General features: G+C 34.9%; 1 protein-coding gene across 9 annotated transcripts in view; it reads right to left on the reverse strand.

The window, feature by feature from the left end:
• The window catches only part of axo (axotactin), a 508,380-nt gene that overhangs the window by 488,323 nt on the left and 1,850 nt on the right, over nucleotides 1-18,207 (reverse strand). For 8 of the 9 annotated variants that reach the window (XM_073983728.1, XM_073983738.1, XM_073983729.1 and 5 more), the window contains exon 2: nucleotides 4,679-5,237. The exons of the other annotated variant lie outside the window; for it this stretch is intronic. The gene's annotated coding sequence lies outside the window, so the exon portion shown is untranslated. The remainder of the gene's footprint in view (nucleotides 1-4,678; nucleotides 5,238-18,207) is intronic. 9 annotated transcript variants of the gene reach the window in all.

The raw sequence follows: 18,207 nt of genomic DNA on the forward strand, positions 1-18,207 counted from the left end.
TCTCTCACAATCTTTCTTTTAAACGTTTGGCAACTTGCTTTGTGTGCGGCCCTAGTTAAAACGGTATTTTTTCAGGGCAAATCCATACTTCCTAAGAAATTGACTCAAAAACTCAAAAAGCCCCTAGAAACGTCAGAAGTATTGTGTTTGCTTATTTTCTTTAGGTCCGAAGCTGAGGGTATATTTCAGTAGGCAAAGCTGACTGATACTTTCTTTCTTGTTTCAATCAATCTTAAGCATATGAATAAAACACACGATTTTCGAGGTCAATAAAATTTGAATTTCTGATCAATAACTTCAATTTTTGAGCTTTGAATAATGGAAATGATCCGTGTGGGTAAAATCCGGGCAACACGGTGCATTTTGCCATATTTTTTCGTTTTAAATCGATGGAGCGAAAACGTGCCGTCCATTTTAGAGCCCGCGACTCTTTGAAAATAGTGTATTTCATATAAGTTACTATCGGAAGATAAAAAATCACAGAAATATTGATCCACTCTCGTCTTTAAAAATTTCCCGGGAAATCCCGGATTCCCGGGAATTGCGATTTTTTGATTCCCGTGTCCCGGGAATGATAAAAACCGGGAAAACCCAAAACCCTATGGAGGGTATAAAAAAAATCGCCGGAGCGTTTTTTAAATAAATCGCGTTTTTTAAGGGTTCTTTAGATTTTCACGATTTAGCTTGGAAACCGCAAGTCCCATCGAAATGTGACTAAAAAGAATTTTGTAGCTATGAAAATTCTCTATAAGATTGTCTTTTATGAGATATTTGTTTTTTTACCGTTATTGAGACATATAAGTTCAAATTATGACAATGGATTGACTGTATCGCCTCCTTATAAAACAATGTTGTAGCGGCCCGTTTCACTATTTATTGCAATATTTTATATCATGACTATAACTAAATACATATTATTATGAAGATAAATAATGTTACTTAACATCTTCTTTTCAACTACATTTATACATATGTATCTTAACGTCATTCTCATGTTAATGTTAACGTCCAATGTTTACATCCAATGTTAAACGATGTTTCGTTACAGAGTTTGAATAATTTCACTCGAAGGAGCAACTAAATAACTTTCTCATTTACTCAATAAATATGCTTCTTCTTTTGAGCCTAACGAACAAGTTATTATAATTGTTATTGCATTGTTTTCGTCAATGTTCTCACAAATATTAAACTTAACGACAATATATCTGTTTGTTTTCTCTTTTGCTCAATTGTTCTCAAACACTCGATATTTATGCAAAGTAGCTATTACATTGTTACAGATTGCAGATCAATATAGACTCAATATTTGTTGTTACTTATCATGTTAATATATTAAAGTACATTAAGTAGTAGATAAGTTCTAACCGATGTTAAAGATTTTAATGATGTCCAGCTGGTCATAGAAATGATTTTTATTCTTCCTATTGTGATCGAGCTGCAGAACAATAAAGTTGGTAAAGCTTAACTGCCTTTGTTTTATTTGGAAAAACCAATAAAATAAAAAAATAATATTCTCTTAGACCTTGGAAGCCTTAAGGCTACATTGCATTGCGACTTATTCATGTCCCAGTATAAATAATAAAATTAATAAAAAACAATAAACCCAAAACTTAAGGGAAGTATTTTCCAATATTTGGATATTTCTCCCCTTACAATGTAATGATTGCAATTTCCCATCTTAAACTTATACAGTGCTGCTCAAAACATATGCAACTCAGATGCCTATATCACATTTAACCTATTTTTGGGGACATTTTGTGTTTTGAAATATATTTATTTTTGCAGTTTGATTCTTTGTTGACCCTACTTTCAAGATTTAAAAATGATTATTCAGTTTTTAACACTTACTTTAAAGAAATGTGTTAAATATCGAAGAATCACGTGTTATGGCCTGCTCAAAACATATGCAACTCCGTGGTTCGAAAATCTATTACCTAATTTTTGATGAGTTTTTTGAATTGATTGGTATAAGATGGTTTTTAGTCAGAAAAAGGGGACCAAAAGCTTTCATGAGGAATACATTTTATACAGCCTATGTTTAATTTTGACAGACAAGTATGCCGAAAACAAGATATTTCTAATTTTTTTAAGAAAAACAAAAGTTATGGTCCGATATTTGTATCAAAGATATGCAAAATGTTTACTTCTCAAAATTCTGGATCCAACGCAGTCCAAAAATAAACATAAGGACAGAAAAATATTTAAAATTGAGCTGTATAGCGCGTAAAAAGTACTAAAATTGCTATAAAATGGGAAGGAAGTGAATGTACAACTATATCTACTGCAGGGGATAATGAGATAATGATACGGATTATTAAGCGGAATTCTCAGAGACCATCAACAGATGTTAAATAAAGTTTTTACATCGATAAATATATACAAAACTCTCCGATAAATGCCATAGATACCGGTGTACCAATATGGACACATTTTAGAAAAACAGTAATTTCCAGGAAAATTTCAATTTTTAATATAAATTTTGCAAAAAATGTTTGGAATCGGTTTTGAAGTTGTAAAATCGAGTACTTTTTGTCGACTGTTATCAATATTTGAGTTATATGACTTGAAATAATGTACTTGATCACCAGGACGAATGATAATCGAATTTGTCCCCTTATACCAAAAAGTTGACCAAAAACGAATATGGTGTTTTATATTGACCTGGAAGTATTTTTGTGGACAGAGATGTCACTGGAGGCATGAGGTCGAGATATTTATTGGATTTAAAAACTAACCGGACTTATAATCGCGCCACGTACCTACCACAGATGTCATATGAGAGGGTGTTTTGGCATAATACCTCCACAAAACGTACATATAACCACGTAAAACTTGTCATTTTTACAAATATTTTTTGTGTTCTTATCGGATACGCTCAGATTAAGTAATCTAAAATCATATAGAAGGTTCCGGTGCCCTAAATTGGACTCTAGACTGTTGAAAATCGAATAAATCCTTGGTAATTTACAATTATCCTTAGCGACAGGATTCCAAAGGATATATTAATTTATTTAGTAAACTGGATACCTTTATGATGTGTCCAGATAATAAATAAAAGGTTTAACTCACAATATATTATCAAAACAAAAATAATATCTTCAGATTTTGAATCAAATTTTCTCAGTTGCAAATGTTTTGAGCAGGACCAAATGTGAGTCCTAGCTTTGTTTTGTATATTTTTGTAAAATAAGTACAATAACGGTGAATTATTTTTTAAATCTTTAAAAAGCGGTCAATAAACAATCAATATACAAAAATATTTGCATTTTAAATCCACAAATTACCTCAGAACTATATAAAAAGCGAAGTAGTCATTCCAGTTGCAAATGTTTTGAGCAGCACTGTATATCTCAAAAATGGTACAAACCTAGCAAAAAATTACGAAAGTTAATATTGTAGAGATTTTTTACAGCTACAACCTATTCTTTAGTCGCATTTCGAAAGGATTTCCAGTCTTCAAGCTAAATCTTGAAGACCTAAAAAAATATGAAAGATTGATCTGAACGTCTATATCACAAAAATGGTAAAACCTAGGAAAAGATCAATCAGCCAATCTTGTACAGAATATTCACTACTACAACATTTTCGTTACTCTCATTACGATAGGACTTGCGGTTTCCAAGCAAAATCGTGAATACCTAAAAAAACCTAAAAATGTGAACTTTGATCGCGATTTATTAAAAAATCCATGTAGTGATTTTTTCGTGTTTTTGAATTTTTCTCATCTATAAACATTGCTGTTTCAGAATCCCCAAAAACTTCAATTGTGTAAGCGGTTTTCTTTTAAAGTTGGTTAAGGTGCACTGTGCATAACATCGCAATATAAGCAGACGATACAGTGAATCAATCAATCCATTGTCCTAATTTGAACTTCTATATCTCAATAACGGTAAAAACTGGGAAGATGTCATAAAAGTTAATCCCATAGAGAATTTTTCTAGCTACAACATTTTCTTAAGTCGCATTTCGATAAGACTTGCGGTTTCCAAGCCAAATCGTGAAAACCTAACAAACCCTTAAAAATGTCAACATAAATCACGATTTATTTAAAAAGCGCTCAGGCGATTTTTTTTGTTTTTTTGATTTTTCTCATCTATGAACAATGTAGTTTCAGAATCCGCAAAAACTTCCCAAGGTGCTTACATTACACATTTAAATTTGCTTCAAGAGCACCGTGTACTCCTATTATTGTTTTTCGTACAGTCACAGGCTGAGTGCATATCTTTGTCGGCAAAGCTTACTGATACTTGTTTTTCGTCCCAAATAGCAACGTTATGGACACATTTGATTTGATATTCTTATAAACATAAAAATATAGATTTTGTTCTCCCCCTATATGACACCATCATGATAAGTAGCTAAGAAGAGAAAAAACATAATTTTGCCTAACATTATAATTAAGCAGATGCATTATCTAATTGATTCTGTTTTATTATTATGACAGCTCTCCCTTTCATACAATTAACACATCCTAATAAAAAGTATTCGCGTTCAATGAAATTTCCAACACCAGCCACCCTTATTAAAAAACAGTTCTTAAGAATTCCTAATAGAAATATGAATACATATCTAATCAGAATGGAGAAAAATAAATGAAAATGCAAATTAAGTGAGTGCAGCATCATCATTGATGCTGTCGTTGCCGCCCCTTCATAATTCTCGATAGTGAATTACTTACCGTTTGAAAAGAGATTTTTGTTCGTTTTTTTGCCTTTTCGTTTGACTGCTTTCCGGCTGATTTAATTGAAATCCAAAACACTTTGTAAGTTAGACGACGTTCATGGATATTCATTCACTTGCAATGAAGACAGAAGAAGAGAAAATTGTTTGATTTTCAGACAATTTCATATACGTAACGTTGTTGCTGTTGTTGTTCTTGTTGTAATCGACGTTATGCTGCCTCGGCCGCTGCTACTTTATGGCTGTTGATGAAGATGATGCTTTAGCTTTCTGCTGGTTAGTTAGTAGATCTTTTTTGTATTAAATCTGAACACAATTTAATTCATATTCTTTACAGTGGATACAGACACACTCTCGCGGTCACTGGTCATTGTAATTCATTCACTGGGGGCGATGATTTTCTATGCACTTTTCTTTCTTATTTTTTATTATTATTTCTCCTTCTTATATTTCTTTTCGTTTGTTGGTTTTACTCTACGTTTGAGGTTGTTGTCGTAATTTTATTTTTATTGTTGTTGTTTTTTTGTCGTTTAGTTTGGTGAATTTAATTCAATTTTCTGTAATTTATATAATAAAGCGAATAAAGAAAATTTATTTACTGCTCAAACATGTACATTAGGGCTATATCCAAAAAAATACCACGCCAGGACCATATGCGGAATATGGTCCTGATAACGAAAACAGGTGTTTTAGTTCGATTCGCTGAAAAAAGTTTTGCGCACCGATTGCGATTACTAAAGCCATTTTGATATTTTTGCTATTTAAAAAAATAAAATTGCTTTGTTTAAAAACTAATTCGATTCTTACAGGCAAAGTCAATAAAAACAATCTTTAACTTTCGCGAATTCGTTGCAAATGACCACATATTCTCTTGTCCGATAGGTACAATAAATATAAACAAAAACGTAATATTGTCAAAGGTCTATTAAATGCTCTGAAATATCGCCATTTGATAACAAATTGGTCCAGAATGGTTTGATATGATTTTAAAATAGTTTAAAACTATTAATAAATAAAATCAAATAATGCATTACTGAACTTCAATGCATTTGGTGCGGAAACTTTTTTCGCGATAGAGAAAAAATGACTCCGTATTTCATAGTAGTTATTCATGCTTTACATGGTTATGCAATGGTATTTTTATACCCTCCACCATATGGAGGGTATAATTAAATTTGTCATTCCGTTTGTAACACATCGAAATATTCGTTGAAGACCCTATAAAGTATGTATATTATTCTATGTCGATTCGACCATGTCCGTCTGTCCGTCCGTCTGTCTGTCTGTTGAAATCAAGATACACCTCGTAATTTTTTTTAAAGATAGAGAGTCAAAATTTGGTACAGAAGTTCTTATTACTTGCAGGATGGTTGGTATTGAAAATAGGATATATCGGTCCACGTTTTGATGTAGCCCCCATAGAACGGTACCTCCCGATTTTCGGTATTTTGAAGGTTTTAGCTTCATTATCCTATCAAAATGGCTGAAATTTGGTACGTAGTCTATTTTGGGGTTATAAAACTTTCCCCCAGAATTTTGTCGGTATCGGTCCACACCTTCATAAAGCCCCCATATAACGGTACCTCCCGATTTTCGGTATTTTGAAGGTTTTAGCTTCATTATCCTACCAAAATGGCTGAAATTTGGTACGTAGTCTTCTTTAGGGGTATAAAACTTTCCCCCAGAATTTTGTCTGTATCGGTCCACACCTTCATATAGCCCCCATATAACGGTACCTCCCGATTTTCGGTATTTTTAAGGTTTTAGCTTCATTATCCTACCAAAATGGCTGAAATTTGGTACGTAGTCTTTTTAGGGGTATAAAACTTTCACCAGAATTTTGTCGGTATCGGTCCACACCTTCATAAAGTCCCCATATAACGGTACCTCCCGATTTTCGGTATTTTGAAGGTTTTAGCTTGATTATCCTACCAAAATGGCTGAAATTTGGTACGTAGTCTTCTTTAGGGGTATAAAACTTTCCCCCAGAATTTTGTCTGTATCGGTCCACACCTTCATATAGCCCCCATAGAACGGTACCTCCCGATTTTCTGTATTTTGAAGGTTTTAGCTTCAATATCACACCGTAATGGCTGAAATTTGGTACTTAGTCTACGTTGGTGGTATAAAATATTCCCCCAGAACTTAGTCGGTATCGGTCCATGCCTTCATATAGCCCCCATAGAACGGTACCTCCCGATTTCGGTATTTTGAACGTTGTGGCCTCAATATTCCACCGAAATGGCTGAAATTTGTTATTTAGACTTCGTTGGGGGTACTCAAACTTCCCCTTTAAATTAGCCCCCATGGAAAAGTACCTCCCGATTTTTCGTCTTTTGTAGGCTGTGTCTTCAATATTCCACCAAAGTGGCTGAAATTTGGAATTTAGTCTTCAATGTGATATAAAACTGTTCGCCAGAAATATGTCTGTACAGGTCCACGCTTTCATATTGCCCCATTTCTGACTTAAATTCGTCGGTATAGGTCCACGTTTCGATATAGCCCCCTTAGAACGGTATCTCCGGATTTTCGTAATACTGAAGATTGTGACGTCAGTATCCAACCGAAATGGCTGAAATTCGTTATTTCGTCTTCCAAGAGTTATAAAATATTCCAGAATAGTATTATCAGTATAGGTCCACGTCTTCCTATATTCCCATAGAAGCTTACTTCTTGATTTTCGGTATTTTTTAGTTTTAGCCACATTCTCTTACCGAAATATAGGAAATTTGGTATTTAGTCTTCTTTGAGTCTAAAAACTTTCCGTCAGAAATTTTTCGGTATAGATCGACGTTTTGAAATAGCCCCCATAGAATGGTGTCTCACATTGTTTTACCGAAATTGCTGAAATTTAGTATTAAGTCTTCTTCATACACGAAAGGAAACTAATTATTCCATTTTACTTCAATACAACTTGTGGTGGAGGGTATAACAAGTTCGGCCCGGCCGAACTTAACGCCGTTCTTACTTGTTGATATTTTTGAAAATTGCAAAAAAGTTATAACCCTAATGTACATATGTGTAGGTATGTATGTTGTTGGTGCATTCATTATGGGTTAAGGGTGTACTGTGGCCGCTCACTAAGCCCGACACATACTTGCTCAGAATATATGAAAGGCAAAATGTCTTGAAATTGATTCTCGGCTATGTAAATGAATAGAACAATTTTAAAACTTAATTTTTGAAAATATTAGCTACTAAAAGTGACAAATTCCAGGATAAATGAACGTTAAGTGGGACTAAAATCTTAAAAACCCCTCCAAATCGAGCACTACCTTTATACTTGAGCTAAACCAACAGAATTTTTTTTACCGAGAATATACGAATTCTTTACCCGATTTGGCCAAAAATTTGTCCATCGTAAACTTTCTTCATTATAAAGTTCCATGAAGGTTGATATGGGACAACACATTCAGGTACCTTTCTCACAAACATTCAATTTAAGGGTTATTCGAGGATTGTTTTGAAATTTTCATCAAAGGTAGTCAGTCCATGGTTGTTAAAACGAAATAATTTTTTGTGGGCAAGTACATGCTTTCTGATGTAATGACCCAAAAGCTCTACGGTGAATAACTTAAATGGAAACAAGTAAGAACGGTATTAAGCACTTCCGGGCCGAACATTTTGTACCCTCCACCACGAAGTGTAATAAAGTAAATAAAACCAATCAGTTTCCCTTCGTTTATGAAATGAAAGGACCAGATTATTTTAACTTGTAATAAAAACTCCCTTTAAAAAATCATCGTGTGACGACATTGATGTTCTTTCCAAAACATGGACCAATACCTGCAATTTTCCGAATTGAGCTTCTGTATCTTCAGAGAACACAAAAATCCAATTAACGACCAATGCGGTAGAAGAACTAAAATCTTCAAAAAAAAAAAAAAAAAAACTTATATAGTGGCTACGCTTATATGAGGTCTATACAAAAACGTGGACCTATACTGTCTGATTTTTTGCGAGGCATGTTTTGTACCTTCAGCGAAGACTAAATACAAAATTTCAGTTATTCCGGTTGAATAATGTGACTAAAACTTTCAAAAAACCGAAAATCGAAAAGTAGCGTTCTATGGGGATTATATGAACACGAGAACATATACCGTCCAATTTCAGGTAAAAAGTTGTATACCCCCAACGAAGACTAAAGATCAAATTTCAGCCATTTCGGTGTAATTTTGAGACCACAACCTTCAAAATACCAAAAATCGGAAGGTACAGTTCCAGGGGGGCTACTGAAAATATGGACAAATACTGACAAATTTCAGGTGAAAAGTTTTGCACCCTCAACATAGACTAATTGCCCAATTTCAACTATTTCGGTATGTTAATGAGGCTAAAACCTTCAGAATACTGAAAATCGAGAGGTACAGTTTTATGGGGCTATATCAAGGCGTAGACCTATACCGACAAATTTCAGACGGATGGTTTTATACCCTCACTGAAGACTAAATACCAAATTTCAGCAATTTCGGTGAGATGAGGCCACAACATTCAAAATAAATAAAATCGGCAAGTACAGTTCTATGGGGCTATATGAAGAGGGGGACCTACACCGACAAATTCCAGGTGGAATGTTTTATACCAGGTGGAGAGTTTTATAGCCTCAACGAAGACTTAATATCAAATTTCAGAAATTTCTCTTGGATAGTGGACCGATTTAGCCCATCATCGAACTTGACATGCCTGCAAACAAAAGACGAATTTTCCCGAAATTTTAGACAATTTTGGTGGAGAGGTGTGGTGACCACTAAGAACTTCAAATGTTCAAATTACAGCTAATTCGGTTAAAACTTGTAGGTAAAAATCTCAAAATACCGAAGATCAGGAGGTACCGTTATATGGAGCTATACCAAAACATGTACCTACGTACATGTTATATGGCCACCTGAAATCGGGCGGTAACGCTATATGGGGGCTATTCCAAAACGTTGATCTATATCCACTGGTTTTGTTATATAAGTTTATTGACACTTAATAACCCTAATAAGCTAAAAACGTCAAAATACCGTAAATCGGGGGTCCCGTTATATGGGGGCTATACCAAAACGTAGACCTATGTCCACAAGTTTTGTTATATAAGTTTAGCGACGCTTAAGAGCCCTAAATGTTAAATTAGAGCTAAATCAGTCTGAAAATGTAGCTAAAAACATCAAAATACCGTAAATCGGGGGGTACAGTTATATGGGTGCTATACCAAAAGGTGGACCTATGTCCACAACTTTTGTTATATAAGTTTATTGCCACCTAAGAACTCTAAATGTCAAATTATAGCTAAATGGTTTGAAAATGTAGCTAAAAACGGCAAAATACCGTAAATCGGGGGGTACCGTTATATGGGGGCTATACCAACACGTGGACCTATGTCCACAATTTTTGTTATTTAAGTTTATTGACACTTAAGAACCCTACATGTCGAATTACAGCTAAATCGGTCTGAAAATGTAGCTAAAAACGTCAAAATACCGCAAATCGGGGGGTACCGTTATATGGGGGCTATACCAAAACGTGGACCGATATAGCTCATCATCGAACTTAACCTGCCTGCAAACAAAATACGCATTTTCCCAAAATTTCAGCGTCCTATCTCCATTTTTGTTGATGCTAGAGTGATTACCACAGACGGACGGACGTGCACAGATCGACTCAGAATTTTACCCTAATCAAGAATATATATACTTTATAGGCAAATGAGTATTTCAATGCGTTACAAACGGAAAAACAAACCTAATGTACCCTCCATACTATGGTGGAAATATGTAATAAAAAATAAAACAAGTAAAAAGTCGTTAAGTTCGGCGGGGCCATGGCCCATGCACCTATATTGACAACTTTTTGTGGAGAGTTGTTGTACGCAATAGAAGCATCTAACGTCAAATTACAATTACAAGTTTGGTGGAAGAAATAAAGCTTAAATTATCAAAATACCGAAAATGGAACCTATACCAAAAAGTGGAACAATATTTAAAATTTTTTGTAAATACATACACACACACACACATATATATATATATATATATATATATCATTAAGGACAATAAATTCAGTTTAATAGATTACTCGATTTCGTTTAAAAATGTGAATATTTTGATGAAATAAATTTTGTATATAAATTTTGTATCGGTGTGACCACTATTTAATGCTGTCAAAACATACTGAGATTCCCCGTTTTTTATACAAGAATTGCTCGTATTAGTTAGTTTATAGTGTATTCAACTGATATCATGCTTTACCCCCACCGCAAGTCCTTTAAGGAGCCAAAGTATTACTATAATCCCCAATAATGTGCTTTAGGTCTTATTTTCGATTAATGCACAAAAAATATACATATTTATTTGGCTATATATATTTATATATTTCTAGTAAACCCAGCCATCACATTGTACAGTGTACATTTATCCTTAAATTACTTATTAACCAGTATGGATAAGTCGTTAAGGTGAAAATCCTATTTGAAGGATGACTTATGAGGCATTTTTAAGTCAACAAAATGTGGTAATCATGGTAGAGGCTTTTTAAGAAAACAAAACAATTATTTTTGATGGTAAATATTCGCGTTTTCCTTGTTAGGCCAGAAAGTTATCGTGAAACCCTCGCAGAGCGCCTAGTATCTGATGGAGTAAACAAGTTGGAAACGATATCAAAATCATGATACTAAAAATTGGCAAAGTAAAGTAACTGATAGAAAGAAATGGAAATCTGTTCAAAGTTTGGATTATAGGACAAATATTCCTTTCTTAGTGGGCCACTTATGTAAGCAATAAACCCAAAACAGGAACTTTGCAAAGTTATTTATAAATGCTACCGACTTTTTTGTCGAATATTAGGAAACAATTAAACTGTTGTTTATTTCACTCATTATTACTATGATACACAGATATGCATGTACTCACTTCTTCTACGATTTTAGCGTAGAATATTATAGACGACGTTTGTACCGAAAATGCTAACCAATGGATCTATTGAATCCATTGGTTAGCGTTATACAACTAATGACAAATGTCAACAAAACACTTAGTACATACATTTGTATGAAGATACGTTTTTCATATATAATGTCTATGTATTTCTAATCGTTATTTTCTCATTATTTTTGAATTGTAACAATTCCCATACACTGTATAGTTTTGCGGCATATTTACTGGAGCATCTTTCATCGGACAGAAAGAAGATTAAATTAAATATCCAAACGAAAATGTATAGCCTAGTGACAAAGTGCAGACCAGCAGAGAGGTTATTGTCATTGAGAAAAATAAATTTTCATAAACGACAAGAAACAACACCGCGGAAGTGTTAATTAAAATCTTGAAAGTGTTATTTGCCTCGCTGTTAGTCATGAACACAGCTGGCTGGTTTAGCATTATGCTAGACTGGGTTAAGCTTAGCTTAGCTTGGTTTTGGGTTTAAATTAACGGAAAAAAATATATTATGAACCAAATATTTTAGAGAAATTTAACTCCCGCGGAAAAAGTTTGGTTATCGTTCTTCTATTTCAAGATTAAACAAGTAAACATGGCGTTATATAAATTATATTGAAATCAGATTTCAGCAACTTTGGTTGCATAATGTGGTTAAAAATCTTCAAAATTCCCGTTCTATGGGGGCTGTATATAACGTGGTCCCACTTGTATATAGAGGACTGCCGAAAGTGTTCTAACCGAGCTACCGCCTCTAAATTTTAAACATAAGTTTTTAACCAGCCCAAAAGTTAGACGAAAATTTTAGTTAATGTCGGTCCACATTTGGGTATAGCCCATACAAAGGTTTTTTGATTCTTGACGATTTTAGTAGAGACACAAACGACAAAAACCCTAGTTGGGTTTTGATGTGTCAGATCCAGCTTATATTTTATGGCCCCATCTAAACATGGTTAAATATTGACTTTTTAAAGCAATTCTGGGCTATATCTCTGAAACCTATGTGGATCTTCATCTGACCTCTGAAGCAAATTTGTAGATAAGGGCAAGAACAAAAGTTTTGGAGAAATAATGAACTTGAAACACTACATTTATTGCCCCAAATTTTATAAAATATCGAAAATTTCTATAATTGGTATACATTTCGCATCATATCTTCAAAACCGTTAATTTTTTTCTTAATGTTTTCTTTTGGAAAATATTCGGTAGAATTTTATACACAACTCTTCAGAATATATCATTGTTGTAGAATGCCTCTATCATGTTGTTTTCAGTATATTTTTATACCCTCAGCCTTTAGGCTAAGGAGGGTATATACACTTTGATACGATGAAAATGTGCCTCATCGAAATAATGGTTTTAGACCCCAAGTATGTTTGGACGAAATGTGTTTCAGACCATTTGGAGTCGATCTAGCCATGTCCGTCCGTCTGTCTGTCCGTCTGCCTGTCTGTCCTGCTGGCTGGAGCGCACGATAACTCTCGAATCGGTTCATCGATTCGGTTGAAATTTTGACTTTCGTAATATTTTGTCCAAACTTAGTTTAAGTTCGAAGATGGGTTATATCGGTCCACTCCTTCCGGTACCTCCCCCACATAAGTTCAAAAATGTTCGGAAAAATTGTGCGAACGATAACTCCTAAAGTTAGTAACCGATCTGCTCCATACTTTACACATCGTGAACCCTCTACCAGACATAGATGAGGTTCCACTATGGTCTCAATAGGTCCACTCCTTCGGGTACCTCCCACACAAAATTTCGGAAAAGTTCAGTTTAGGGCCATCTCTCGAATCGCTTTGATTTTTGTTTCAGCAACTTGTATTCACTGCCCTCCATACGACGGTACAAGTTTCATTCAGGGGCAAGTCCATACTTCCTGAGAAATTTGCAAAAAAAAACCCTATGACACCGTGTGAGGTGGTTGGAGCGCAAGATAATTCTCGAACGGATCTGCCGATTCGGTCCAAAATATGGCCTTAGTAATATTTTGTCAAAACATAGTTTATGCTTGAAGATAAGCCATATCGGTCCACTCCTTCAGGTACCTCTCCCACAAAAGTTCAAGAATTTTCGGAAAAATTGGTAACTCTTGAAGGGAGTGGCCGAATTGATATATACTTTACACATCCTAATATATCTACAAGATATAGATCACGTTCAAATATGGACTATATTTGTCCACCCCTTCCGGTACCTCCCACACAACATTTCGGATAAGTTCACTTTAAGACCTAATATCGAATCACTTTGATTTTTGTTTTGCACTCGCATCCTCAATTACGATGGTAAATTTTTTTTAGGGACAAGTCCATACTTCTTGCGTAAACAGCCCGGAGAGTGTAAAAACCCCCTATGGCACCATATGTTGTGGCTGGAGATCCACTTCCATAACGATCAATGTCGATCCATTCCTTTTAGTATCTCCTCCGCAGAACTTTTGATCTTTAATCCTAATCAACATTTTTGTCGGTTCAAACGACCAAAACTTTTAAAATCCCCTAAATACATACGTATTTTGGGAAAAATTGTTTCAATATACACAGGCTGAGGGTATATCGCTGTCGGTAAAGCCGACTGATACTTTTTTTACTTGTTCAACGACGATTTAATAAATATGTTAATAATGTGGTGAAATCCGAAATGCGAGAATAAACCGTTGCATACTGGTCGAAACCACTGATCAAGCGGCGCGAAAGTCCAAAAATCAAACTATAAAATTGCGAAATATTTTCCATTGTATCGATTACAGACACTTAGCTGACAAATATGTTGTTTTTTATTTTTGTTGTTGTAAATATTCACTCAGTTTCTTACTATCAAATAAAAGAAATTTTGCTGCCCCAGATTTTAAAAAATTTTTTGCTAAAAAAATTTCTTCATATTTGTTTAAATGTTAAATAAATTCGTAATAAAACTGAACATAATTTATTTTTAATTTGATAGCGGAGGGTGTGACTTAAATTATAAAAAATAGTTTTGTGTCAGGAGGTACATACGTAGTTATATAGCAATAAATTTAAAAATAAAAATAATTTTTATAGGGTTTTTATTGGTTTTACGCGCATTTTCCATAGAGTGCATCTTGCAAACTTTGCCGAACTCGGGTTCGATTATTTTTTGGGGAATTAAATTGGACTCTTTGTATACGGAATAACCACACTAGGGCTGCAAATATTTGCAAATCTTCTGATAACTGCACTTTTAAAATATGGGATTTTGCTTGAAATTAATACTAATTTAGCTGAGCATTTGTATGTGAGCTATATCAAAATATGGACCTATCATGAGAAATTTTTGCAAGGAGGATTTCTACCCCAGGAGACCCTAAAATACCATATTATAGCTAAATCCGGTAATAAATATGGGATAACAAGTAAAAACTCAGTGACTCGGTTCAGTGAGTACCATAAAAGGGGGCTACATCAAAACATAAATCCACATTGAAAATGTTTTGTAAGAAGATTTTACACGTAATGATAACACGGAATGCAAAATAATAGCCTAGTCGGTTGAAAAATGTGGCCATGATATTCAAAATACCTTAAATCGGGAGGTACGGTTACATGGGGACAATATGTCCATAATTTTTGGTGGAAATGTTTTGTGACCACTAGGAACCCTAAGAACAAAATTACAACTAATTTGCAACGAAAATGTGGCTTAAATCCTCCAAATACGGAAAATCGGAACGTACCGTTAGTAGCTAATATTGTTTATATTTTGCACATTATTACCCACAGACACAGGCTGTGTTTGTGCAAAATGTCAGTAACATATCTTAATTCGTTTTTAAGTTATTAATTTCGCGCCGCTAGATCAGTGGTTTCGACCACCGTGCGTTGGTGTGAACTGTGTTTGAAATACGTGTTGTAACAGATATGATGCAAAATATCGCTGAAACAACATGAAGTAAGCATTATAGACTTTCAGAATCTTCTGAAGAATTGCTGAAAACTTTATTTGGAAGATTTTTGCTAAAGGTTACTTGGTTCAACTCCCAATAGTTTAACTGATACTGACCAGAATTTCAGCAATTAAGTAAAATGTTCTATATTTTATCGATTTTGATGCCCTAGATGGAGTTTTTCTTATGTTGTCTGTTCAAAGAATAAGTTTTACTAGTTTAGGGCTACAATATTGCTAAAGACAGCAAGGCCAAATTCCTAATCGTTTCTGAGATAAAGTACCGATAAATACAAAAAACTGTAGTTTTAGCCCGGTTTAGATGAGGACATAAAATCCAAACTGGATCTGACAGGACAAAACCCTACTAGGGTTTTTGTAGTTTCAATATGTAGTTTTAATATGTATGTGAAAAATTTAGAAGTTTTGTGGTGGGATACCCTAAGGAGTAGATCGGGTTACAAACAGAAAAACAAACTTAATACCATACTATGGTCTAGGGTATAAAAATACTGCAACCTGGACAGGATGTGTCCCTAAAAACTTGTCCGCAGGTAGAGGTACAATATGAATCAATATGAACAAAGACGACTACACAGTTTCGATCTTAAATGTGCTAAAACCACTCTCGTTTGCCTTGGCAGCTGCAGCTCTTCTGCTGTGGTAAATGAACATATTCTGCCTATAAGACTCGTTGATATATAGGTTGCCTTTTATACCTTAAGAACTGTCTCTGCTGACGTGCTCGAATGCGTGAAGACTGTTTGTAACACATCGAAATATTCATCGGAGACAGTATAAAGTATATATATTACTGATCAGGGTAAATTCTAAGTCGATCTAACCATGCCCGTCTGTCCGTCCGTCCGTTGAAATCAAGATACAGCTCGCAAATTTTTAAGATATAGCTTTGTTATTTGGTATCGAAGTTTGATATAGCCCCCATAGAACGCCACCACCCGATTTTCGGTATTTTGAAGGTTGTGACGTCAATATCCCACAGAAATGATTGAAATTTGTTATTTAGTATTTCATGGGATTTTCGGTATTTTAAAGGTTTTAGCCTCGTTATTGCACCGAAATGGGGGTATAAAGCTTTTCCCTTGAAATTTGTCGATATGGGTCCAAGCCTTCACATAGCCCCCATAGAACGGTACCTCCCAATTTTCGGTATTTTGAAAGTTGTGGCCTCAATGTTTCACCGAAATAGCTGAAATTCGGTATTTAGTCCTTGTTGGAGGTATTAACCTTTCCGACTGAAATTCGTCGGTATAGGTCCACGTCCACATAGAACGGTACCACCCGATTTTCAGTATTTTAATGGTTTTAGCCTCATTAATTCACCGAAATGGCTGACATTTGGAACATAGTCTTCATTGCTGGTATTAAACGTTGCCCCATAAATTTGTCTGTATAAGTCCACGCCTTCATAAAGATCCCATAGAACGGTACCTCCCAATTTTCGGTATTTTGAAGGTTATGGCCTCAATATTCCACCGAAATGGCTGAAATTTGGTAGTGAGTCCTCGTTGGGGTTGAAAAATTTCCTCCTGAAATTTCGAGGTATATGTCCAAAGCTTCATATAGCCCCCATAGAACGGTACCTCCTGATTTTCGTAATTTTGAAGGTTGTGACGTCAATATCCCGCGGAAATGAATGACATTTGTTATTTAGTCTTTCATGGGATTATAAAATATTCCAGAAGAGAATTATCAGTATGGGTTCACGTCTTTCTATATCCCCCACAGAAGCGTACCTCTTGATTTTCGGTATTTTTAAGGTTTTTATCCACATTGTTTTACCGAAATTGCTGAAATTTGGCATTTAGTCTTGTTCATAAACGTAAGGGAACTAATTGTTTGATTTTGCTTCAATACAGCTCGTGGTGAAGGGTATAACAAGTTGGACCCGGCCGCACTTAACGCCGTTTTTACTTGTTATGCTTGTAAACTCATCATCTCATCATGAAGATAGACGACCACTGCTGGCATTTAGTCTTGTTCATAAACGTAAGGGAACTAATTGTTTGATTTTGCTTCAATACAGCTCGTGGTGAAGGGTATAATAAGTTGGACCCGGCCGCACTTAACGCCGTTCTTACTTGTTATGCTGGTAAACTCATCATCTCATCATGAAGATAGACGACCACTGCTGTCATAAGGACGCGCTCATCGCGGTAGGCTTGAACATTCTTTTAGTACGTAGAGCTAACGCTTGCACAACACACTGGTCCAAACTTACGCAATGTAATATTTATTCAAAAAATAGACCTGATCCGAATGTGGACTACATCGGCCCACACCTTTGGGTACATCCCACACAATATTTCAAAATTTGTCGCTAAAGTGCAGTATAAGGAATGGTCTCGGATCGGTTAGAATTTTTTGCAACAGGTTGTACTCGTGACCCCAAATATGACCGTACAAACAAATCAATACTTCCTGAGAGCAAATCAATACTTGGTATACTATTCTGAAAGAAAAATAGCATAGTCAACATCGCACAGTGGTTCAGAAAGTGGTTGGCACAGTGGTTGTCACCGATTGTTAATTTCTATATGGGATTCGATAGTGAACATATTAAAACTAAGAAACGCAATTAGATAAATTAGATCAAAATATTGGAAGTGTGGGCGTGGTGTGCTCCTAAAGACGAAAAATGTTTTCCAATTTTGGAAAATACGTAATTTTTGCAAATTTCTGGAGAAAG

The sequence above is a fragment of the Musca autumnalis genome, unplaced genomic scaffold, assembly GCF_047663935.1.
Source record: "Musca autumnalis isolate F117 unplaced genomic scaffold, ASM4766393v1 scaffold_4, whole genome shotgun sequence".
NCBI lineage: Eukaryota > Metazoa > Arthropoda > Insecta > Diptera > Muscidae > Musca > Musca autumnalis.